This window comes from Urocitellus parryii, chromosome 8, assembly GCF_045843805.1.
Source record: "Urocitellus parryii isolate mUroPar1 chromosome 8, mUroPar1.hap1, whole genome shotgun sequence".
In the NCBI taxonomy this organism is placed as follows: Eukaryota; Metazoa; Chordata; class Mammalia; order Rodentia; family Sciuridae; genus Urocitellus; species Urocitellus parryii.
This window is the reverse complement of record NC_135538.1, coordinates 124,402,486-124,430,445: the sequence shown is the minus strand read 5'-3', so window position 1 is coordinate 124,430,445 and position 27,960 is coordinate 124,402,486. Positions and strand designations below refer to the sequence as shown.

Here is a 27,960-nt window from a genome sequence, read left to right as displayed (position 1 = left end):
GGACAAAGTTACAGGCTTGATGCAAGCCTTCCCCAGCAGACAAACCAATCAAAAGACAGCTATTAAGGAACTGATCCAACTAAGTGCCATGAGTGGCATACCACAGGTAACTGATGGTGACCAAGGAACTCATTTCGTAGGCCATAACAGAACAGTGGGCTCAAAAACAGGACATATTATGGATTATCCAACTCTATACAATCCAACAGGAACTACATTGATTAAAAGAATGAATAACCTTTTGAAGCAAGCCTTAAGGACTAAAAATAACTGTAGGTAGGTGTGTACTACTTGTCTGCCTGAAGCATGGAAGACATTAAGTGAAAAACCCAGATTTCAGGAGGTAGTAGTCATTTCTAAGTTTTCTTGCCCATGGACACCACCATTAATCTTATAAAAAAAGGATATTTCTGTAGAACAAATAATTTTTTTTAAAAAAATGTTCTTTATTAATGCATTATAGTTATATATAATAGTGGGGTTCATTTTGACATAATTATACATTCATGTAAGAAAAGTTGCTTCATTTTAGTCCACAGTATTTTCACTTTCCCTTCTCTCCTCCCTCTCCTTGTTCTCTTTCCTTCTATTTATTTATTGATTTTAATGGAATATATATATATATATATATACACGCACACACACGCACACACATACACACACACACACACCTATATGTATATTGCTTTTCTAATTCTCTATATATGTGTGTTTGTATTGAATTATATCTATCTATCTATATATATATATATATATTAAATATATATGTATACACACATATATATATATATATATATATATATATATATACACATATATTCCAATATATGGTATAATTTACCATGGTATATTTATTTATGTACGAAGCCTAATTTTGTAAATTTCATTATACTGTTTACCGATTTTACTGTCCTTTCTCTCTCCCCTTCCTATATTTCACTTATCCCCTGTTTTCATGTGATTCTACTATCTTTTTTTTTCATTTTCCTCTAGCTTTAGCATATGAGAGAAAACATTTGACCTTTGACCTTATGAATCTGGTTTATTTTATCTAGCAGAATGCTCTCCAGTATTTTTTCTTTTTTGATTACCAGCAAATGGCACAATTTCCTTCTTCTTTATGACTAAAGACCTCTTTTCTACTTTTATATAATGGACTTTTAGTGAGATGCTTTCTCTTTACTATATGTCCTGTGTAGGTCAAATATCTTGATGTGAAGATTTTCATTCACTTTCCTTTTCTATTCATTTGTTTATGGGCATCTGAGGTTGCTTCTGTAACTTGGCTACTGTGAGTTGCATTGCTATAAACATGATGTGCCTGTATAACTATAGTATGCTGATTCTAGATTATTTTTGACAAATAACAAGAAGTGGTATGATTGGGTCACATGGTGGTTTCATTCCCAGTCTTTTTGAGAGATCTCCATACTACTTTGGAGAAAAAAACTTTGCAAAGTGTTTGCACAAATTTGCAGTCCTACCAACAATATATGGGATATGTAAGTCTACTTTTTCTCCCATATTCTCACCAGTACTTATTATTATTTGTTTTCTTGATAATTGCCACTCTCAGTGGAGTGAGATAAAATTATTTTGGGGTCTATGTTAAAATATCAGTAGTAATTCTAACTGGTTTTATCTTTAAATGTGACAAGCCATGTTTCTCTTGTGGCTTTTCTATCACTGTTCTCTATGTTAGATCTTTTAATTATAATGTGTCTTGGGGAGGATATATTTTTATCTTGACTTTTCAATGACTTAAATGCCTCTTGTATTCTGATTTCCATCTCATTCCTAAAGTTTGGAAAAAATTTTGATATTGTTTCATTGAAAAGGTTATGCATTATTTTCAGATGCAGAGGTGCATGCACCTCTCCTGTCAGCTTGGGAGACTAAGTTAGGAAGATTAAAAGTTCAAGGCCAGTCTCTGTAATTTAGTGTAGCCCTAAGCAATGGTGAAACCCTATCTTGAAATAAAAATAAAAACTCTTGGAATATAGCTCAGGAGTTTAATGGTAAAGCATCCATTGATTCAATCATCAATACCGTAAAATAAAATAAAATAAAAAAGCTTGTGCTTTTGGTGCTTTTTTATGCCAATGATTCTTAGAGTTGGTCTCTCAATTTTTTGACTATATCATATTTTTTTGACATATTCTCATGGTCTCATAACATCTTTCCTTTATTTTTGCCTTTATTTTCTAAGATCATATACTTTATCTTTAAAGCCTAAGATTCTGTATTCAGTGTGATGTAATATGTTGGTAATGCATTCATCATGAATTTTAAAATTTGATTTATTGAGTCTTTCATTTCCAGGATTTATGTTTGGTTCATTTTCATAATCTCTCTCTATATTTTTTTAAGTATAGTCCTCCTTTTTATAGTCTCCTTTAGTCTTCTTTTAGTCCACTGAGCATTTTAATTATCAGCTTTTAAAATTATTTTTTCTAGCATTTCTTTAAGTGTAGTCTCAATGGCATTGGTTGTATTATGAGTGCTTTGAGGTGGCTTGTGCCCTTGCTTTTTCAGATGGTTAGTATTTCTGCCAATCTTCTGGGATGATTCTCTCTTCTACTTTTATATAATGGACTTTTAGTGAGATACTTTCTCTTTACTATATGTCCTGTGTTGGTCAAATATCTTGGTGTCAAGATTTTCATTCAATTTGAACCTGATATTATGTCCAGTCTCTAACACCCCTTTGAAAGGAGATGCTAATCCCCAGTAATTACAGCCACTTTAGAACAATGCCTTATACTAACAAATCTTTTCAAAAATCTTTTTAACAATGTTCTCCAGTGGCACTCTAATCTGAGTGATAAATTGTGTGAGAATTAGTTAATAAGGAAAGTAAAACTGCTTTTAAACTATATTTGAATTACTGGTCAGCTCTTCTCTCACTTCTTTGATTGTGGATTGTGATGACTTCAAGATTTACTATTTATCTTCACCATTTCCTTGGAATCAGTTTATTTGTTCATTTATTTATTTTTTCTCATAGGGTTTTTGAAATAGGGTACTTTCATTCTGGGGTATCAGTTATTGTGCAATTTGTTTATTCCAAGCTCTGACCCAATATGATAAAATTATTTAGGAGAGTCTGAGAAAGTGCTGAGTTCAACTCTTTTCTTTGCTGGCCAGCTCTGATACCTCATTTTCTCTTATGAGACTCAAACCAAATGATGGAGGGAGAAGAATGAAATACTGGAGGGAGGAAATGATTCTGGGATTGTCAGATTTGGACTGAATTTAGTTTCCCATTTCACTGTACTTCCAGTGTCAGCCAGGTTCCTTATTCTGGAGCTCAGATTGCCTGATTCCTGTGAAAGAACACTTTATTCCTTTTAGCTCTGTAGACTTAATTTGCTGGTGCTGAATTGCTGTTTTGATTCACTCTTGGGGAGCTGCTATGAAAATGTGGTTTCCTCTAAAGCACTTTATTCCATTACCCAAAGGGATAAACTAGGTGGATTAAAATGATGCTTAAAATATAGTTTATCACAGTAAAGAAGTTGGAGAATTAAGGCAAATGGAAGGGTAAATAATCAAATAACCAAGAGGAGAAAAAGTGAAGGCCCTAAAGAGTAAGGCAGTGAAGTAGAATAGAGAAAACATGATATTTTTATAATAGGAGGAGTGAGTAGAGAAATAAAACAAGTAAACAACAACAACAACAACCCCCAAAACACTGAAAACAGTAAAGCTACTACTACATTTTATAAAAACAAAATCAAAGAGCAAAAGTATATAAAAGAAAATAAAATGACAATATAAGGGGAAAAAACAAAAGAAACACTTGTGTATATGTATATACATGAATGAATCAGCAAATATAACCACAACTACAACTAAAAATATTAATAATAAAAAAGAAAAAGAAATTTTGTTCATTAAAAATATTTGAATTTTTCCGAGGTGGCTGACGTTGAGTAGCTACATCCTATTCTATACTCTCCCTCTGTCTCCCAGATTGAGCAAGGGCTGGGTGTTTAAACCTATCCTTCTTTGGTGTTATTTTGCCACTCTGCCTGCTAGTGGCTTGGAAATATCACTGTTTGTAATAGCCATCATCTTCTCTGCTTGCCAGTTGGGGTGAAAGTGGAAGTACCTCCTATTAAGGGTTTTGTATGGATAACTTAGGTTGCTGCTCTTACTGTTTGAAAATGGTTCAGAAATCTATTTGGGAGGTTATGTCTGCTGGAGTCAAATTCAAACTTTGAACCTTTGTTGGGGGTATTTTCCCCACAGCAATTTATTTATCCTTGCACCCCTATGGCTGGGTAGATGTTGATCACGTCTGGACATCTGTGTTCTAGTGTCTCCCAAGAGTTCTACTCATATAGTACAGTAACAGAACACTTTGGTGTGGTGCACAACAAGTTTACTGTAGCTCTACACAACCATATATAAATATTCAAGTCTTCAACACTGAATGCAATCATACCAACTTATTCAATTTCACCTGATCCGTTTGAACTAGTGATTCAAGCTACAGAGCTCAAAAAGATGACTTTACCTCCCAAATATAATTCATTCCCACTTATTCAATTTCCCCTGATCCAATTTTAGCTGCATTTGCACCAGAGAGTGTTCAAATGAAGAGCAATTTTCCTTCTCCTCTTTATTTCTGTCTTGAATACTCCTGGATCCACACTTCCCTATAACTGTTTTGGGATGGTTATTTGACAGGTACAGTTAAGTAAAGTAAGGAGTGGCTCTACAAAGCTTCTTCTCAGCAAAAGAAATAATCAGTGAGGTGAATAGAGAGCCTACAGAATTGAAGCAAATTTTTACCACACACACATCAGATAGAGCACTAATCTCTAGGATATATAAAGAACTCAAAAATATTAGCACCAAAACCCCAAATAACCCAATAATGAAATGGGCCAAGGACCTAAGCAGACACTTCCCAGATATATGAAAAAATGTTCAACATCTCTAGCAATTAGAGAAATGCAAATCAAAACTGCTCTAAGATTTCATCTCACACCAATCAGAATGGCAACTATTAAGAACACAAACAATAAGTGTTTATTGTCAAGGATGTGGGGAAAAGGGCACACTCATGCATTGCTATTGGGACTGCAAATTGGTGCAGCCACTATAGAAAGCAGGATGTAGATTCCTTGGAAAACTGGGAATGGAATCATCATTTGACCTAGCTATTCCACTCCTTGTTTTATATTCAAAGGACTTAAAAACAGCATACCTCAGGGACAAAGTCACCTCAATATTTACAACAGGACAATTAACAATAGCTAAACTGTGGAACCAACCTAGATGCCCTTCAGTGGATGAGTGAATAAAAATGTGGCATATATACACAATGGAATATTACTCAACATTAAAAAAGAATAAAATCATAGCATTTGCAGATAAGAATAGAGTTGGAGAAGATAATTCTAAGTGAAGTCAGCCAATCCCCAAAAACCAAATGCCAAATGGTTTCTCTGATATAAGGATGCTGATTCATAATGGGGATGTGGGGAGAGCATGGGCGGATTAGACAAACTCTAGATAGGGCAAAGGGGAAGGAGGGGAAGGTAGTAGGTATGGGGATAGGATACGGGAGTAGAATGAGATGGACATCATTACTCTAAGTACGTGTACAAAGACATGAATGGTGTGACTCTATGTTGGGTACATCCAAAGATATGAAAAATTGTGTTCTATATGTGTAATATGAATTGAAATGCATTCTACTGTCATATATAACAAATTAGAATAATTTTTTAAAAGATAGGGCTGGGGATGTGGCTCAGTGGTTGAGTGCCCCTGAGTTCAATCCACAGTATCCAAATAAATAAATAAATGAATAATCTCTGACTTCAGGTTAGGAGGCAAAGGTTAAATCCCTGCATATATTTCAAAATCCCAAAGGAAAGACTTTCCTTTTATTACATATAACCATCCAAAGAGCAGGGAATGCTGAATATGCATAGATGCTTAAGCAGCATTGTTAAATCTGGATTAAAGGTTAAAAAAAGGTAAAAATACCAGGAAAAACGAGTGATCTAGAATATGCCTGTTATAACTTTTAATTACTAATTTTTGTTTTCAATTTAATATTTATTGTGGAGGACAAATTTTATTATGATAAAACTAATATTTGCTGGTAAAAAACTTAGAAAATAAAGAAAGCTGCAAAAAGGAAATTTTAGTTTCCTCATCCAGAAATAGCTTCTTCTGACACTTTTCTATGCATTCCCCTGTCTTCCCTTGCAAACAGAGGCATTTTAACAATGTACCTGCTTGTGCTGTGAGTCTTGTGTATGGGAGAGAGGGGTCACTGGGGACATCTGTGGTTTAGCTGTATTGCAGCAATTGCTAGAAACTGATTACAGCAATAATTAACAGACCTTTTTTTGACAGAATCATCCATATTTGTTAATATAATATCTTAGGCTATTTGTATCTGTACATGGTTAAGCCACATGGTCACAAATTTTTTAAAACCTGGGCTCTTTTAGGAAATATTTTTTTTCCTCTACCATGTTATATTCTGTGGGTTTTCCTCTACCCTGTTGTATTCTGTGGCTGGGGCCTGTGAATTAAACTGACAAAAGACAAAAAAAAAAAAAAAAAAACACTGGCTGAGACAGAGTAAAAGTATTTGCTAAGAACTTTTAGGTTCCTGTAGGAACAAGATTTAGCCCAAACTCTAACTGGATCTCCACCTCAGTTCTTCACTTAAAAGTTAAGAAACATGGAACACATTTTAAATACCAGTTCACGGTGCAGTCTTTGAATTAACTAAGTATAGCCTGCCTTCCATGGGAGTTTATGTGCCAAAATTGTATGCTGTGTTTCTCTTTCATATATTGTTGCCCCTTTCTTTGTAGCAATCCCAGCCACTGCCCAGACACAAGGGTACTCTCTTATTTTCTCAGTTTGTGATATATAGCACCACTGCTCCATCCCAGGCAGCTTGACTTGAGATTCTGGTAGCTGAAAGAAGGTATGTGGGGCCATAGGGAGATAGGACATGGCTTTATTTAATGGGTGGGCAATTGGAAAAGTGGAAAGTCCCAGTCAGTTTTGTATGTGATGTTGAAAAAAAAACTGGCAGCATGCCAAGCATGACATAACAGGTTACATAAGAGTATGCAGATACCTTTGTTTCTCACTTGCAGAGAACATGTTACTCATTGCTTTCCAGACATCCAGGTGAGACAGCATGATATAAAATTCCATTTTCCTTATATTCCACAACTTTGTTTCCTCATCATACATACAATCTACATGACATGTGTATTCTGTGAACATTCCTTGGTAAGGGGGGTATCGGTCTATACCCCATAATCCACAACAACAATATAAATCATACTAGCAAGTTACTAATATATGATCTGACCCCTCAATATAAGTAAGGCCCATTTCCATGGGGCAGTCAAGGTATCCACCATTCTTAAAGAGGATCTCCTGATAAATAGTATACTTGCTGAGTTTCAAGGGCTAGGGTTTGCAGTGGCTGGCTTACATTATAGTTTCATTGAGGGTCAGCCATGTTTCATGTTTGCAACCAAGTCCAATTAAAGATCATTGCTGAAACAATTCACCATGGCTGACCATTGGCAACACTCAGGGTCATTTCAATGTAGACCCAACATGAGTTTTGGACAGTGGTGGCATATGTGTGTGCCCAGTTGACTAGCAAATTGGCCTACTTACACCTTGGGATAAAAAGACAAGGCAGTTACTGGCACTAACAAAGGTAAATCCCAATTATCCAGGAGAATGCATGTCAGCTTTGAGTCTCAGGAAAGCACACTTACCACCTGCAGAGGCTTCCCTGGGCAATGATACCACACTCATACTGCTTGGGCCTATATCTCAGCAGGTTTTGTATGTACCAGCATCAAGAAGCTCATAATTGGCTAAAAGGAAATGGCAAAAGTGCCTTTTAAGATTTGTGTCTCATCTGCAGGACATGGCCAGTTAACACCTACCCTGAGGGGTGGGGGACATTCTTTGTTTACTCATGATGTCATGAGGAGATCATATTCCAAATCTCTCCCCCAAGGACCTAACCAAGCCACCTAATGCATATGGGGAGCCTTTATTGTCTAGGGTCATGTCCAATCTACTCTTTGCCCCTGATTTAATTCAGTGTAGGTGGACAAGAGAACATTCTTTTACTGCGCAAACATGGGCTTAAGAACAATGTCCTTTATTATCACCAGGACCTGTATAGTCCAGTGTTGTAAAGCCCCCACAAGGCTGGCCCCCCTTTTGGGGGATGCTATTTTAGAGCTCACACATCTGTCTACAAATGTTGTGCCCATTCCTTCAATGAAGGTGCATGGTCTGTAGTTTTAAGTCCTTGCTTAAGTAAGTAATTATAATAATTCTATCAAGCCTGTAGCCTATGGATGATATGGGACATGCCACTTCCATTGAATCTGTAACTGAGTTTCCCATCACTGGATAATATGACCTGAAAATTGGGTGCCTTCATCACTCTCTACTATCATGGGCCCACTGTAAAGGCCATTAACATTGTCAGGGCACAAATTGTAGTACACTAATTCACTTAGCCACTGGGCCAGGCAAGCTATAGCCCTGTAGCCATATCAAATGCTATCAAGGTGAACATGGCCCTCTCCAACTTAAGCAGAAGGCAGATGGAGTCAACCTGCCATCTTGTCAATGGAATAGAATCCATCCATGCATTACCTGGACACCCATGGCTCCAAGGCAGCAAGGGTGTGGACAGTCCTCAGTTCAAATCACACATGCCTGGCAGGCTTCTACCAGGATGCTCCATGTTAAAGCAGTCCTCACGGTTTCACTACATCTTACATGGTTTTCACCTCTCCAAGCTATAGATTGCAGTACTGCCAAACCATCAGTTTGATGAGAGGTGATAATTCCAAACACTGCACCCTAGCCAAAGTATCTCTTTCATCACCCCCTGGGCTATTCAGGGAGTTATGGCCAGTAACATGTACTACGATAATATTTTTTTCATGGTCTATGTCCCAATGGTCTTTCCACATGACAATCCCACAGAAGCTGATGCCCTATCATCCAATTTCATGTGATATTCACAAGGTTAACCCCTTAAAGTCTTCCCGACTCTCTGGGCAGATAGGATTCCTGGATCATGCAATGCCACCATCCATATGGCACACTACTCAGCCCATTGACTGCTCTGCCTCATCTCAGCATCATACCACAAGATGTAAGTGGAGGGCTGTATGGCAATGATGATCCAATGGGCTGAGGGCCCTCTGCTGTAACTGTTGATATAGCAAGCACTGTCACCCAGTTGAGCCATTCCTTCCGTGAAGGGTGATGGCTCCATTAATTCACAGATTTCAGCACTGTCTAGCACATTCACAGCTGCATATTACACTGGACCTAGGATATGTAGATGAAACACTTCTTTGTTCCAAACATACCCCCAACTCTGCTAGGGTAGGCATCTGGGCTATACCCATTCTTAGGTTGATTGCCCAATACTGTACTCATTCTACCACAGGATATGTGGTGCTCACCAAGATGTCAATAGCACATGTGATAGCCTCCAAAGCCACTAGAGCTGCATACACATCTGCAAGCTGTTTCTGTATCAGGGTAAAGCAAGCTTCTGCACCTTTCCACATTTGGAACCCAAATCCGATATGATATCTTGGCCATTAGGCTTTCTGCCATAGTCCCCATCTAAACCCTTCTTGGTTTACATGCACATATAATTCACAAGATTTTGAAAGATCAATAACGTGTAGCACATGAAATCTCCTGACCAATGCTGGCTTCCAGAACACCTGAGATCCCTTGCACCCTCTGAACACCTCCGTGGTATCAATCATTTTGAAACCTCTGCTTTAAGGAGAAGTGCTAACCTCTTCATTTGGGGGGAACTACACATAACGCTAAATCTCACACCACTGGACAACAGATATAACCTGGCTATCTTGTTTCCTGGGGCTCACCATGCTGGCTGTCCACCTGAAGCTAATGGCTGCAGTTATTTCATTTTCTAGCATTACCACTGCCTGGGTTTGCATGTGTTGATACCCTCCTCCTCCTCTTCTGACTCCATCATAACTAGGGAGTGGCGAAGGGTACTTTCAAGGTATGAAGATCCTCCTACAATGACCATACACTGGTTTCCAGGGCCTCTTTCTTATCTTGTAACTTCTTCATTTTTGTAGTCTCTTGTAAAGATGCATCAGTTTCTTCTCTCAGAGCTATAAGAACCACCCATCTCACGGACTTGGTGGCTGAACATGAACTGTGCTTTCCCAGGCTCTTTTCTATTTGGCTTAATATTCAACCCCATGGGGGGTACCATTAATATTTGTCTATTTCTGGGGAGGGGCACAGGGAACCAGGAGGTGTACATTTGACCAATATGGTACACTTGACCAGGCAAGCCTATTCTGTAGGCTTCTTTAGGAACACAAGATTATATAGTAACCTGTAAACTGCCTCATGAAACTGATTTGACACCATTAGTGCTTATTAAACATTTGTCATATTCTTATAGTCTAGCAACAAGGAATATATTACTGGGCTATTAATGGATTAGGCAAGAGAAATTGCACATCATGTCATCCAGACTGATTTCTGGATCTGCTCATAACTCCCTGTGACTGCAGAACAAGGACTTCCTTGGGAAGTCCATTGAGATAGAAGGGAATTAGATAAAACAGAACTGAACTAAAAACACAATAGTTCTCATGCTTTAACCCAAGTGTCCAAACAAATTAATGCTATCTTAATTAGCGTGATTGCTGATAGATTCTTTAAACTGTTGTAAAATGTGAATGCAATGTGCCTCTGGAGCCTTGTCCCAAGGAATTTGTGGAAGATGTGGGGTAGTATAATATTGTGAGAGACATAAAAGGATTTTCAAGGCAATGAAGGGATGGGGTTTTGGGGTAAACACTAATCAGTGTCTAGGAAAGCTTGCAGTGAGATAATAAGAACTCTAAATTATGTGACAACGAAGGAAATAGAGATGAAAACTAACCACTTCCCTCATCTCTGATCTCTAGGTGAATATCAAAGCAGAGTGACCCTGGTTGTAAAGTAAAATAATGTATTCATAAAATATCTGAAGGAATCTGTGTAGTAGGCCTGCAACTTATCCCATTTAGTCCAACTGCTTATAGGTGCACTGTGGTACTCCACTGTATCCCTGCCATCTGCCACCAAAGAGTGAGTGAAGACTAAAATGTGCAAAACTTCTTTGTTGAGACTGCAAATTTTTTCTTTGAGATCAGAAAACAGTATGCTTTATGGTATTTGCATTCTAGGGTTTAACAACACATTTCTTAGATCCTGTCCTCATGATTATATAAGAGACTGCATATGGGATACAAAAAATAAACAGTATTTTTAAGTTAAGATGACAAAAATTCCTGGGGATATGGTATTTCAACTGACTTCCAAAAAATGGGAAATAATTGAGTACAGAATATGTTAAGTCAAAGATACACATTTATTACAGAATGCCCTTAGGATCTCTGGAAGGAAGGAAAAAATGCAGAATTGAACAGAGGAGGAAACTGAACCATTCTTTAGGATTAATAACCACCTTACTGAAACCCTATGGGAAGGCACCACATTAAAATTCTCTGTAATATTTGTCTCTTGTTGGGAAGACATGTCTGGCCTTTTATACCTTTTATTGGTTAGTCATTGGGTGTGGATTGTCTATAGAAGGACATACTTTGAGTGGGGTTGATGATCTCTGTGTTTGAGGCAGATCCTGGATGTATCCAGCAACTGAGCAGCAAGACCTTCCTTGGAGAGGTCTAAGCAATTCATCTCCATGTCCATTTCACCTAGGTGGGCTGGATCAAGTGTGAAAGCCTCCAGAAACCTCAGTTTTCTTTTTTATAAGCTGGGGAAATAATACTTATATCAATTTTTTTAGAAAAGCAACTCAATGACAGCACAGTAGGAAATAATTTACTAGGTTAGTGCATCTTCCCTGTTCATGTTGCCTCTCCAAGTCTTTCCTTAGAATGCATCTTATTAATCTCACTTTCCTCTCAATGGTTATTATACTTTCCCACTTCCTGGGTTATCCACTGTTCAAACTGAACTGGATGGTAGAGGAGACGGAACTTCTTAATGTAATCCTAAGAGGTCAGTCTCATGAAGGAGGGAATAAAATGAACAAAGGTGGAAGTTCCAGGAGAGGGGAAAGAACAGTTATCTGTCACTTTTTCTAGATATACAGCATGTAAGAGCCATTGTAACTTGAACTTGTGAAGAAATAATAGCATGACAATTAGCTCAGAAATGGATGGGAATCAATGATAAATTAAATATGGAGATGAATGCCAAATTTTAAAGAAAAATAAATTAACATTTAATGCCCTTCCTCTTGCCCTTTGTCTAACTTCCCCATTCACAGAGAACAAAAGGTACTGACTTATTATTTCCTGACATGGGAATTCCTGTGGATCAATATAATAAACAATGCCCATTTAAAAGCATTGAAATACTGTAAAGAATAAAAAGAATCAAAGATGATTTGTGCAAATTGGAATCACATGACTTCTTACTGAAATGACAAAGACTACTTATTAGCTAGAACTGAAGGAGAGACCAGAGGAAAGTACGTTAGGGAAGAGAATGGGATGACATCAGATCATGGTTAAGGTAAATATTTGTGTTTCTCTCTTGGAAAGTTTTATATAATGTTGTATAAAAATTCATAGAGCTCATAACTTATTTGAATAGTTTGATTCATTTTTTTATCATCTGATTGGTTTACCTGATCTCTACTGGGCTCTTAGAGTCTATGTTCAGCTGATAGGTTGCCACATAAGTAGTTGTTCTAGAATAGCATTGCTTTCTACCACTTGTCAGACTGTTAAGTTGCTTAGGGACCTCTTTTATTCTTTACTCTCCCCTCATCCAGGTCTGGTTTGGGCTGAATTACATGGGAGGCTCAGAGTTTCAAGTGCCATAAGAGAAAAAGCCATAATTTGCAATCACAGTTTAACCCTGCTCAGTCATGTGTACTACAGTTCTGTTGGACAAAACAAGTCATATGGCCATCCCAGGTTCTAGCGGTAATGACAATATTTCATGTCTAGAAGGGAGAATGTGTGTATTTTTAATAATGAAACAAATTGACCTGGTGATAAGGATACTGAATAAATAACAAACAATAATCAAACTTTATTGATTTGTATACCTTACCATTAAAAATATTCCCCAGTTCCCAACACTGCTTTAGTTGAAACACAGAAATGAATTTGACATATTTTCATCTGAAGCAAAATGATCATAAATGTTTTATATTAAAAGAAATCGTTGCATAGATATTATAGAAGAATTGTGTCATATGAAATCCATGATTGTGTTTTTACATTTGTCCCAGGGATTCCCTAACTTTTTAGCTCCATAGCAACTCAGGTTTCTTATCTCATACTAATATCACCAAAAAACTGAAAAACATATCACCTCACAAATTTCTTATATCGTTTTAAGAAATTTAGTAGGTAATAAATAATAGTGCCCCTTTTACAGCTTTCAGGCAATAATAATGAAATGCTTTTCAAAGCCCAACACCAAAAGTCTGATGAAGCTTGAACCAAATTCCACTAATAAAATCTAGGCTAGCTTCCATTTGGCTATTTGGCTATATGTGCCCTGTTGCAGATTATGAATTTGGCATTCCTGAACATTCCCTCAATAGTGTTTTGTAAATTTAATCTATTCTTTCCATTTTCTATTTTACATAGTATTAGAAGAAAGAAAAAAAACATACATAGTTTTTTAAACATTCTGGAAAATCCTTATAGGAGTGAAGCATTAATGAATCAAATCAATTAAAATGTGTTGTGGGAATTTGATTACTTGCATCTTTCTTACTTCTTCTCTGTCCTCTTGGTGAAAAAGAAATACAGTTTGTTTCTTAATTCCCTGAGCAATTGCCTGATTTACCTTTGTGGTAGCTATGCCCTGCAGACAGAGTTAGGATGACAGTAAGACTATAGTTTCATTTGCTAATAATGGTCCTTACTATTTCTGAGGAATTAAAAACCTGTTGTACTTGCTCATGCAATATTTACAGACTTAATGAGGAACCTGGTGGTCATTTAATGTTAGGAAAATTGGGAGATTTTCAAAGTACACAATTCTTTCTAACTAGGAAGTTGATCTCTTGGGATCTCATTATTAAGTTGGTTATGTACAGTGACTTACAGTAATGAGCTTGTTTTCTCCAAACTCTTGGGATTCTGTCAAACTTGGAAGAGTACTGTTGAAATATGTTTTCTTCCCATGCCCAAGGCAGACATTTAAAAGTTTCCAATATTTCATCCTTGTTCACATAGGAAAATAATCTCTAGGGTGAAGAGAAAGAGAAAATTAAAAATTGTTTATTGTGGAAGGCTAAAGTGAGTTAGATATTTTCTTCCATGATCTCTTTAGAGATACCAGTCAGAGCTACAATAAAGCACTGGTATATCACCCTGATATTGTTATCACCTACAATCCCCAAACCTTTTCAGTACAATCAGTATCTTCATTTCACCACTTGGGAATGGCAAATAAGTGGAAGATTTAGTAGGAACATCTGAGAGAAACAGACCTGTACAATGTTATTTGTTTTAATATATTCCAGAAATGATGAGCACAGTGATTTTTAAAGTGTTATTATTCTACTTATCAGGGATTTGAAAAGACAAGCAGCTGAAGAATACATATAACATAATGCCATTTACTTTTCAAAATATTTTTTATATCATGAAGGCATGAATTCATTAGTAAAATATGAAGATATTAAAGATGAAACAAAACTCACAATAGTGATCATCTAGTGATGAGGGGATTTCATTGGGTAGAAGTAAACATGACAATTTAACTCTGTTGATAAAGTAACATTTTTTTTCTTTTTAAAATTTTTTTAAAGAGAGAGTGAGAGTGAGAGAGAATTTTTTTAATATTTATTTTTAGATCTCAGCGGACACACATTTTTGTTTGTATGTGGTGCTGAAAATTGAACCCTGGTGGCACGCATGCCAGGCGAGCGCACTACCACTTGAGCCACATCCCCAGCCCCAATAACATTTTATTTTCTAAGCTGAGTAGCAGGGTGGTGATTCTTATTTTATTATGCTTAATAATAAATACTTGAATATTAAAAGTTTAATAATGTGTTTTTACAAAGGCAAAAATGGTGGCAAGATTGAAACTCAGAACCAATGTCACCAGCATCATACTGGGCTCAGGCCTGGAAACCAAGGTTTAAGGATCATGCTATTGTAAAAGGATATGAGGCATGGTGGAAATATTGGTCTTCCTTAATTCAGAGGTGTCCAAAGCTCTTAGCAAGCTCCACAAGACATTTTCATGTACAATCCAAAGAAAGCACAGTGCCAAAAAGTTACATAAGGGGGGTACAGGCTTACAAGTTAATGTTTATGCACTTGAGTATTCAGAGTTTTTCTGTCCTTGACTACACACTGACCACAATATGGCTGGTTCCCAGACCTGGCTACCCATTAAAAACATAACATAAAGCATAACACAGCCTGTCAGAAGTCTTGGCTAGAGAGCCTAATTATAGCTATTTTGGGTCGGCCCCAACAACCAGTACAAGTTCTCTTCTGTAGAAGCTCAACTATAGCCTCATTTGAACTTTTTTCTCCTATGCTAGTTTGTCATAGATAAATTTTCAGAAGTTATATATGGATTAAATGAAAGTTAATAAGTCTTGGGCATAGATACCACAGAAACCTGAGTTACTGCCACATTAATAGGTCAATAACTGCAGACCAGGTGCCAGGAACTATAGTTGATTGACTCCCTAGTGAAGAAGTAATATGCAGGAGGAGTAGTTGTGATTTGAGTTATGCTGAAAAAATAAAGAAAATTTATTGTCCTTTTTCAAAAACAAGTATTGTTTGAAAAGGTGAGCCACTAGGATGTGATATAAATCAATACATAAGCTTCTTAACTGAGAGATATCATCATCTCACCATGAATCTCTTACAATGCCCCAGGGTTCTTTTACTTCTTTTGATTTACTTTTTTTGTGAAGAAATTCCAGGAGCTTCAATTTGACCATACCACAATAGCCACCACTATAAATGAGAGAACACATGTGGAAATTCTATAGCCAATGTACTTACTCTGCCTGTGTAGTGCAAATAGAAGAAAAAAAGAGAAATCTTACAGTTTGTATTCCTAACCCTATATTAACTAATAAATAAAAGCAGGTCATAATTATTTTACTGGAAAACCACATACACTTTTCTCATTAATGAGATCACAATGGTATTTTAGTTTTCATATTTTAGCATCAAATCTGAGTAGTATCTAAAGTCTCTGAAGTTCTGGGCATTTCTCTTTCCCAATGTCTAATCTTTAATGTAAGCAGCTTCAGGCCTCCCTGGGGAAAAAGGTGGAAGCAGTTTTCCAACATATCATAATAGCACTCATTGCTAGGTTAAAAAATACTCAATATTAATAAAATATCTTGGTTGGGAATTGAGAGAAAGAGGAACAAATGGGGAGAAAGAACAACAATGTACATTGTTTTCATGCAGGTCAGGATTCTGCTGGAAATGTTCTACTTTTATATGGCTATTAAACCCCAAATCAATTAGTTATCACCAATTTGTTAGCACTTTGTCAGTGAACATATGAACATAATTTTATTGATATGGCTGATTCTGGTAATCAGGCACATTTTATTTATTTATCTATTTCTTTCTTTATTTTAATTTTTTTCTATTTATTTTTACATGACAGTAGAATGCACTTTGACACATTGCACACAAATGGAACACATTCTAATTTTTCTGGCTGTATATCATATAGAGTCACACCGGTCATGTAATCATAAATGTATATATATATATTAATAATGTCTGTCTCATTCCACCATCCTTCCTACCCTCACACTCTCTCCTTTCCCCTCACTCCCTTTTGCCCAATCCAAATTTCCTCCATTCTTCCCTGCCCACCCCTGAGTATGGATCAGCCTTTGTTATCAGAGAAAACATTCAGTATTTGGTTTTGGGGGTTTGGCTTATTTCACTTAACATGATATTCTCTAGCTCCATCCATGTACCTGCAAATGCCATGATTTTATTCTTCTTAATGGCTGAGTTTTATTATATATATATATATATATATATATATATATATATATATATATATATGAATAAAAAAATGTAAAATATTTGTATATATATGTATATTTATATTTCACATTTTCTTTATCCATTCATCTGTTGAAGGGCATGTATTTTGGTTTCATAGTTTAGCTATTGTGAGTTAAGCTGATATAAACATTGATGTGGCTGGGTTACTATAGTGTACTGGTATTAAGTCCTTTGAGTATAAATCTTGGAGTGGGATAGCTGGGTCATGGCTGTATTCAAAGTTTTCTCCATACTGCTTTCAAGAGTGATGGCACCAATTTGAAGTCTCATCAGTAATGTTTGAATGTACTTACCCCCCTCCCACATCATCACCAACACTTATTATTGCTTGTATTCTTTTTTTCTGGTTGTATACAAAGTATATTCACACCAATTCATGTCTTCATACATGTACTTTGGATAATACTTATCATCACATTCCACCATCATTTATAACCCATACCCATACCTTTTCCTTCCCCTCCAACCCCTCTGCCCTATCTAGAGTTTGTCTATTCCTCCATGCTCTTGCTCCCTATTCCACTATGAATCAGCCTCCTATATCAAAGAAAATATTTGTCATTTGGTTATTTGAGATTGGCTAACTTCACTTAGTATTATCCTCCCCAACTCCATCCATTTACCTGCAAATGATATGATTTTATTCTCTTTTATTGCTGACTAAAATTACATTGTGTATATATTCCACTTTTTTTATCCATTCATCTATTGAAGGGCATCTAGTTTGGTTCCACAGTTTAGCTATTCTGAATTGTGTTGTTATAAACATTGTGTGGCTGAGTTACTGTAGTATGCTGCTTTTAAGTCCTTTGGGTATAGACTAAGGACAAGGATAGCTGGGGCAAATAGTGGTTCTATTCCCAATTTTCCAAGAAATCTCCATACTGCTTTCCATGTTGGCTGCACCAATTTGCAGTCCCACCAGCAATATATGTGTGTACCTTTTCCCCCACATTCTCACCAATACTTATTGTTGTTTGTCTTCAAAATAGCTGTCATTCTGACTAGAGTGAGATGAAATCTTAGAGGGGTTTTTATTTGCATTTCTCTAATTGCTAGTGATGATGAACATTTTTTTATGTATTTGTTGATTAACTGTTTATCATCTTCTGAGAAATGTCTGTTCCGGTCCTTGGCCCATTTGTTGATTGGGTTATTTGGTTTTTTTGGTGCTTAGCTTTTTGTGTTGTTTAAATACCTTAGTGATTAGTGCTCTATCTGATGTGTGAGGGGTAAACATTTTCTCACAAAATGTAGGCTCTCCATTCACCTCACAGACTGTTTCATTTGCTGAGAAGAATCTTCTTAGTTTGATTCCATCCCATTTATTGATTCTTGATTTGAATTACTGTGCCACAAAGGTCTTATTAAGGAAGTTAGGGCCTAATCTCACATGATGAAATTAGGGATTTCTTTTATTAGACACAGTGTCTTTGGTTATATTCTTAAGACCTGAATCTATTTTGAATTAAGTTTTGTGCATGGTGAGAGATAGGGGTTTAATTTCATTTTGTTGCATATTGATTTCCAGTTTCCCCAGCACCATTTGCTGAAGAGGTTATCTTTTCTCTAGTACATGTTTTTGGTAACTTTGTCTAATATAAGACAATTTTAGTTTTGTGGGTTACTCTCTGTGTCCTATATTTTGTACCATTGGTCAACTAGTCTGTTTTGGTGCCAATAGCATATTGATTTTGTTACTATTTCTCTGTAATATAGTTTACAGTCTGGTATAGTTATGTCACCTGCTTCACTCTTCCTGCTAAGGATTGTTTAACTATTCTGGTTCTCTTATTTTTTCCAGATGAATTTCATAATTACCTTTTCTATTTCTATGAGGAATGTCATTGGAATTTTGATTGGGATTGCATTAAACCTGTATAGTGCTTTTGGAAGTATGGTCATTTGATAATATTAATTCTGCCTACAATAGCCAGGTAGATCTTTCCATTTCTAAGGTATTCTTTCACTTCTTTCTTTAAGGATTTGTAATTTTCATTTTTTAGATCTTTCACCTCTTTTGTTGATTTGATTGCCAAGTATTTTATTTTTTGAGGCTATTGTAAATGGGGTTGTTTTCCTCATTTCCCTGTCTAAGGATTTATCACTGATATACAAAAAAGCCTTTGATTCATGGATGTTGATTTTGTATCCTGCTACTTTGATGAATTCATTTACTAGTTCTAGAAGTTTTCTGGTGGTACTTTTTGGGTCTTCTAGGTATAGAATCATATCATCAGCAAATAGTGCTAATTTGAGTTCTTTTCCTTTTCATATCCATTTAAATTCTTTTGTCTGTCTAATTGCTCTGGTCAGTGTTTCAAGAACTATGTTAAATAGAAGTGCTGAAAGAGGGCATCCATGTTTAGTTCCCATTTTAAGAGAGAATTCCTTCAATTTTTTTTTTTCCATTTAGAATGATATTGGCCTGGGACTTAGCATAGATAGCCTTTGTGATGTTGAGATATGTTCTTATTATCCTTAATTTTTCTACTGTTTTGAACATAAAGGAGTGCTGTATTTTATCAGACACTTTTTTGCATCTAATGAGATGATTATATGATTTTTATCTTTAAGTCTATTGATGTGATAAGTTACATTTATTGATTTCCATGTTTTGAACTAACCTTGAATCCCTGGAATGAATCCCACTTGATCATGGTGCATGATTTTTTTTTGATATGCAGATTTTCTGTACCTCACTTTGATGTTGGGCTTTCAGACATGCTGGTGTCCCTTAATGTATGCTACTGCATCCTGCAACTAGGTCCTGCACAAGTCAGTGTGGGTGGATCTGGGCTCCTGGCTTGACCTCCAGTTGAAGTGTGCTGGCTGTCCTGCACCAGAGGCTCTTTCGGGTGTCTGCCCCACCAGGGGAGATGTGGACTGGGCCTGCTGTGAGCCTAGGTCCCATGTGGGTTGGTGTCTATTGCTTGTATTCTTGATAATTGCTATTCTGACTGGAGTGAGATTAAATCTTAGAGTAGTTTTGATTGGCATTTCTCTAATTGCTATGTTTATTGATTGATTGTATTTCTTCTGTGAAGTATCTGTGCAGTTCCTTGGCCCATTTATTGATTGGGTTATTTGTTTTGTTGTTGTTAAGTTTTTTTGTGTTCTTTATATATCTATATCCTGGAGATTAGTGTTCTGAGGTGTTTCTGATAAAGATTTTCTCCCAAAGCATTTGTCAAAATACAACACCTCTTCATGTTCAAAACATTAGAATAACTAGGAATGGTACAAACAAATAAAAACAGTAAAAATTATCTATGCTAAGCTCAAAGCCAACATCAGTCTAAATGGTGAAAAATTGAAAGCATTCCCTCTAAAACCTGGAACAAGACAGGGATGCCCTCTTTCACAACTTCTATTCAACATAGTCCTCAGCTCTCTTAATCAGCATAGACTAGTGTAACAAAATAATATTCATTGGATGGCCTAAACCACAGACATATCTCAGTTCTGGAGATTGGGAAGTCTAAAGTTAAGGTGCTGGTAGATTTGGTTCCTAAGGAAGACTGTCTCCCTAGCTTGCATATACTCACCTTGTCACCAAGTCCTCACATAGCAGTAGTAGTTTATATTTTTTATTGTTTTTAAAAATTTGTTCTTTGTATTAATATATGACTGTAGAGTGTATTGTGACATAGTAGGCATACATGGAGTATAACTCATTCAAATTTGGATCCCATTCTTGTGGTTGTACATGATGTGGAGATTCACTGGTTATGTATTCATAAGTGAACTTAGAAAATGTATGTTTGATTTATTCTACTCTCTTTCCTATTCCTATACCCTATCCTTTCCTTCTTTGCCTTGGTATAATCCACTGAACTTCTATTCCTCCTTGTACTTTTATTGTGTGCCAGACCATGTATATGAAAATTGGTTTAGCTAATTTGAAGTAAACCATTTGAAGGGTCCTGATATTTAGAATTTTGAAAAACAAAAAAATGTACCATTGATTGATTTTGTGTCTTATCATCATTACTAATAATATTAATATAGATGTATACAAAAATGTATACATGTATTGTGCATATAGTCCTAAAGGAAGTATTTGATTGGGAGAAAGCATTTCTCAGATATTTTATAAAATACCATATATAAGTTTTTTTTTCAAACTAATAAAAAGAACATTTTTGCAGCATGCATATTCCCTCAAATTGAAATCATTAACACCTAATACTTAAGGGATGCTTACTGTGTGTGCTAACCAGTATTATGATATCTTATGTAAATTAAATATATTTAATCCTCATTCTAACCCTCTATTGTGTATTATAATTTCCTTATTTTGATAAGAAATCTGAGCTTCAGAAGGTTGAATAATTTTCCTAAATTGGCCCATTTGATAACTGGAACTACCAAGATTCATCCCTGAAAATTTAGCTCCAAAGTCTATCAACCCAATTATCTTATATTATCCAAGTTGCAAAATAAGTTGGTTACTATAATAAAAAAATATAGCTAAAGTTGTTTTATTAGTCAGTGATGAAAAATTCCATGTCTTCAAACATGTATCACTAATCTTATTGTAGTACTTATTGGTGATATGTAATTTTAATCCAAGAGAGGTATTAGAACTCATTATCATAAACTACCTCATAAAAATCCTAAGAGTTCATATTCCAGGATCACCTGCTTAAATAGTGAATACTGAGACAATAGTGAAAATTTTAAGGACATTGAAATATTTTAACTACACCTCACGGTAACCAAGACAACTGAAGAAAAACATAAATATTATTATCCTGAATTTACCACTTAAGGATTTGGAAATCAATCACCTTCTTTTTCAAAGACAACTTTATCTGCTTAGAGTAAACTTACCTTCCAAATCAGTACATACTATAAACAAAAAAATTATTTTAGAGTTAACATATGCTATAATTCTAGTGTTGGAAATTTACATTATTTGAGAAAAAGTTTTATTTATAGAGAAAAAATTAGATACATTTTCTTATTTCCTGTCCAATATCTTCTTTTTTTAAAAAAATTTACATTTGTAACTAAAAATACATATATATCATGTATTAATGATATTTTAGATTATGTATACATTATGGAGTGGTTAGATATAGCTAACTATTAAAGGCATGACCTTACATAGTTATTTTTGTGGTGATAATACTTAAAATTCAGTCCTTTGCATTTTTCAAGAATATGGGATTTTAAGGGATGGGGGTGTAGCTCAGTGGTATAGCACTTGCCTAGCATGCATGAGACCCTGAGTTTAATGCCCATCATCCCTCCCAAAATGTCCTTTAACTCTACAACCTGTTGTCATTAGTTATAGTTACCATTCTGTACAATAGATTTCTTGAACCTATTCCTCCACGGTACTACAGGAAAAACATGAGAGATTGGCAACCCTGGAGAACAAATGCTTGTTTGTTCTCCAGGACCTTTTTCCATACTGTGGACTCTACATTGGTAGAGAAGTAGGACATTAAGGGAACTCTCTTTGGACTATAATGTTATTCTTTTTTTTTTTTTTGTAGTGTGGCAGGGTGATACTGGGGAGTGAACTCAGGGGAATTCAACCAGCTGCATCTTCAGCCCCTTTTAAAATTTTATTTAAAAACACGGTCCTACTGAGCTGCTTAGTGTCTTGCTGTGGTTGAAGCAGGATTTGAACTTCTGTTTCTCCTGCCAAAGCCTCCTGAGACACTGGAATTCCAGGCATACACCACTGTGCCCAGTTTAATGTTAATCATTAATAATCCCTAATAGCTCTTGGAAATAGTGTGCCTGTGTTTGTAAAACAATTTTTGGAAAAAAGGAAAGAAATTAGAACTATACAGACTGATAATTCTTCTTATTTATTCTTTTAAAAATCTGATAATAAATAAATTTTGTAAATATCTGCAGAGAAAACTCCCTTATTATCTACACTATGAAGGAAATACTAAATTTAATGTCTAAGAGGACATGAAATTATTTTATTCTTAAATTTACTTTAATTAGTTAAACATGATAGCAGAATGTGTTTTGACCATTGTACACAAATGGAGCACAAATTCTTCTCCCTGTGTCTGAACATGGTGAAGAGTCACACCAGTAGTGTAATCAATCATACATGTACATAGGGTAATAATGTCCTTCTCATTCCACTGTCCTTCCCATCCACACACCCCTTCTCCTTACCTCATTCCTCTCTGCCAAATCCAAAGTTCTTTCATTCCTCTACCCCATTGTAGATTAGCATCCACTTATCAGAGAAAAATTCAGCCTTTGCTTTTTGGGGCTTTGGCTTATTTCACTTAGCATGATATTCTCTATCCCTATCCATTTACCTGCAAGTGCCATAATTTTATCTTCTTCAAGACAGAGTAATATGTACAACATTTTATTTATCCAATGATCTGTTTAAAAGCCTCTAGATTGGTTCCATAGTTTAGCTATTGTGAATTAGGCTGCTATAAACATTGTTGTGGCTCTGTCACTGTAGTATGCTAATTTTAAGTTTGTTTGTTTGTTTATAAACCTAGGGTGGGATATTTGGGTTAAATGGTGGTTCTATTCCAAATTTTCTGGAATCTCCATACTGCTTTCTGGACTGGTTGAACCAATTTGCATTCCCTCCAGCAGTATCTTTTCCCTCATATCCCCACCAACACTTACTGTTGCTTATGCTCTTGATAATTGCCATTCTGATCAAAATGAGATGAAAACTTAGGTTGGTTTGATTTGCATTTCCCTAACTGCTAGAAATAATGAACATTTATCCATGTTTATGATTGATTGTATATCTTCTTCTGTGAAGTGTCCCTTCAGTTCCTTAGTACATTTATTGATTGTTTTTTTTTTTCTGTGTGTGTGCTAAGTTTGTTGAGTTCTTTATATATCCTGGATATTAGTGCTCTATCTGACATGCATATGATAAAGATTTTCTCCAATTCTGTAGGCTTTCTCTTCACATTATTAATTATTTCCTTTGCTGTGAAGAAGCCTGTTAGTTTAAATCCATCCCATTTATTGAGTCTTGGTTTTACTTCTTGTGCTTTAGGAGTCTGTTTAAGGAAATCAATTCCTAAGCCAACATGGTGGGGATTTGGTCCTACATTTTCTTCTATTAGGTGCAGGGTCTCTGTTCTAGTGCCTAAGTCTTTGATCTATTTTTGAGTTGATTTTTGTGCAGGGTGAGAGATAGAGATTTAATTTCATTTTGCTACATATGGATTTCCAATTTCCCCAGCACACCATTTGTTAAATAGGCTATCTTTTTTTCCAAAGTGTGTTTTTGGTGTCTTTGTGTAGTATTAAATAACTGTATTTACATGGGTTTGCCTTTGTTTCTTTAATTCTGTACCATTGAGCTACATGTCTATTCTGGTGCCAATACATGCCATTTTTCTTACTATTACTCTCTAGTATAGTTTAAGGTCTGGTATTGTAATGCTACCTGTTTACTCTTCTTGCTAAATATTGCTTTTGCTACTCTGGGTCTCTTATTTTTTCAAATGTATTTCATGATTGCTTTTTCTACTTCTATGAAAAATGTCAATGGGATTTTAATAGGAATTGCATTAAATATGTATAGTACTTTTGGTAGTATGGCCACTTTGACAATATTAATTCTGCCTATATAACAACATGGGAGATTTTTCCATCTTCTAAGGTCTTCTTTAATTTCTTTATATAATCTTCTGTAGTTTTCATTGTAGAGGTCTTTCACCTCACCTCATTTGTTAGATTGATTCCCAAGTATATTTTTAAGATTATTGTGAATGGGATAGTTTTCCTAATGTCTCTTTCAGAGGACTCACCACTGATTATAGAAATGCTTTTCATTCATGGGTATTAATTTTTTATTTGGCTACTTTGCTGAACTCAATTATTAGCTCTTGGAGTTTTCTGGTGGAACTTTTTGGATCTCCTAAATATAGAATAATATCATCAGCAAGTAGTGATAGTTTGATTTCTTCTTTTCCTATTTGTGTCCTTTAACTACTTTCATCTGTCTAAGTGCTCTGGCGAGAGTTTCAAGAACTATGATGAGTAGAAGTGTTAAAAGAGGGTATCCCTATCTTGGAATGCTTTCAATTTTTCCCCCTTAAAATGATTTTGGCTTTAGGCTTAGCATAGATAACTTTTAAAATGTTGGGGTATGTTTCTACTATCCATAGTTTCCCTAGTGTTTTGAACATAAAGAGATGCTATACTTTGTAAAATGCTTTTTATGCATCAATTGAGGGGATCATGATTCTTATTTCTAAATACATTGATGTGATGAATTACATTTATTTCTGTATGTTGAAATAAACTTGCATTCCTAGAATGGAACCTACTTGATCATGGTGCACTACCTTTTTAAGAGATTTGCCAGAATTTTATTGAGACTGTTTCCTTCTATATTCTCAGGGTTATTGGTCTGAAGCTTTTGTTTATATGTCTTTGTCTGGTTTTGTATCAGGTTAATTCTAGCCTCATAGGATGAGTTTGGAAGGGATTCCCCCTTTTCTGTCTCATGAAATACTTTGAAGAGAATTGGTGTTAATTTTTCTTTGATGGTTTTATAGAACTCAGCTTAAAATCTGGCCTTGGGCTTTTTCTTTGTTACTAGTCTTATGATGATGTTTTCTATTTTATTGCTTTAAATTAATCTGTTTAAATTATGTATGTTTTCTTGATTCAGTTTGGGTCATTCATATGTCTCTAGAAATTTGTTGATGCCTTTGAGATTTTCTATTTTATTGGAGTACAAATTTTCAAAATAGTTTCTAATTATCTTCTGTATTTCAGTAGAGTCATGATATTTGCTTTTCATCATGACTTTATTAATTTTGGTTTTACCTCTCTTTCTGTTAGTGTAGCCAATTGTTTGTCAATTTTATTTATTTTTTCAAAGAACCAACTTTTCAGTTTTTTCCAATTTTAAAATTGTTTCTTTTGTTTCAGTTTCATTGATTTCAGCTCTGATTTTAATTATTTCCTGTTTTCTTCTGCTTTTGGTGATTTTATGTTCTTTTTCTAGGGCTTTGAGATGTAATGCTAGGTTATTTATTTGTTGGCTTTTTTATTCTTTTGATAAATATGCTCAATGCAAGGAACTTTCCTCTTGCAACTGCCTTTACAGTGTCCCAAAATTTTTGATATGTTGTATAAGTGTTCTTATTTAATCTCTAAGTATTTTTAAATTTCCTCCCTGATTTCTACTGCAATCCATGTATCATTCAATAGATATAATCTATTCTATAGGTGTTGAAGTGTCTTATATTTTTATTTTATCATTGATTTCTAGTTTTTTTCTATTATGACGTGATAGAATGCAAGGTGGTATCTCTACTTTTTTGTATTTGCTAAGAGTTGCTTTGTGGCACAACATATGAATTATTTTAGAGAAGGATCCATGTGTTGTTGAGAAGAAAGAGTATTTGCTCTATGATAGATAAAATATTTTATATGGTGTGTTACATCTAAATTATTGATTGCATTATTTAGTTTTATAGTTTTTTAATTTAGTTTTTGTTTGGATGATGTATCCAGTGGTGAGAGGTGTGTATTAAAGTAACCCAGTGTTATTGTGCTGTTGTCTACTTGATTATTAAAATTGAGAATGTTGTATTTGATATACATAGATATTCCATTGTTTGGGGCATATATATTTATGATTGTTATGTCTTGTTGATGTATGATTCTCTTAATCAATATGAAATGTTCTTATTTATCCCTTCTATCTTTGGTTTGAAGTCCACTTTATCTGATATGAGGATGGAATCCTCCATTTCTTTACACAGTCTATGTGAGTGATATGTTTTCTTCCAGTCTTTCACCTTCAGTCTGTGGATACCTTTTCCTAGGATGTGAGTTCCTTGAAGACAGTATGTTGTTGAATCTTTTTATCTAATTCAATTGGACCATCCATGTCTTTTGATTAATAAGTTTAAACCATTAAAATTCAGGTTTATTTTTGAGATATGATTTGTATTCCTATTCACTTTGGTTTATTTTTGATTTTGAACTTGACTTAGTTTCACCTTCTTTTGACTTTTACTTTAGGGTAGTTCCCCACTTTGCTGATTTTTATTTTTTTTAAATTTCCTCCTCATGGAATATTTTGCATTGTCCCTTATATGTTGGTCAACTTATGGTGACCCAAGAAGGCAGTAAGCTATGTGGGTTGTATCAACCAACTCTATGTTTACATGTGGTTGGGCTCCATTGAGTGCCTTCTCCTGGCTGTCATGTCCTATGACCACTTTAAAGCTATTTGTAAGCCTTTGCATTATTTGGTAATCATGAACCCTTGTCTATGTCTCAAGATGATTTTCATGGTCTGGAGTATTAGTTTGGCCATTCTGTAGTGTTATGTAAATTTACCCTCAATTTGTCTAAGAGTGAAAACAATGTTTTGGATCATTTCTTGTGTGAGTTTCCAGCTATGGCCAAGACAGCTTGTGTAGACACCACAGCAATAGAAATGTCTGTGTTTGCTTTAGGCATTGAAATAGTCCTTACACCCCTCATCTTTATCTTTATATCCTATGGCTGCATTGCTGAAGCTGTGCTAAAAATGAAATCTAAAGCTGGCCAACACAGATCAATAAATACCTGAGGATCTCATTTCACTGTTGTGTCCATGTTCTATGGAGCTATTATCTACTTGTACCTGCAACCAGGTAACATTGCCTCCAAGGACCAAGGAAAGTTCGTCATCCTCTTTTACACCATCATCACTCCATGTCTCAAACCCCTCATTTACACCTTACAGAATAAGGACATAAAGGATGCACTGAAGAAGCTAATAAGAGTTCAACATGAATCTGTGAAAGTGAAGAGTTATTTGAAGAGATAG

At 35.3% G+C, this 27,960-nt stretch overlaps 1 pseudogene; it reads left to right on the top strand.

Moving 5' to 3' along the window:
- The first annotated feature begins 19 nt into the window (after positions 1 to 19).
- LOC113176926 (olfactory receptor 2W1-like) lies at positions 20 to 27,960 on the top strand (annotated as a pseudogene).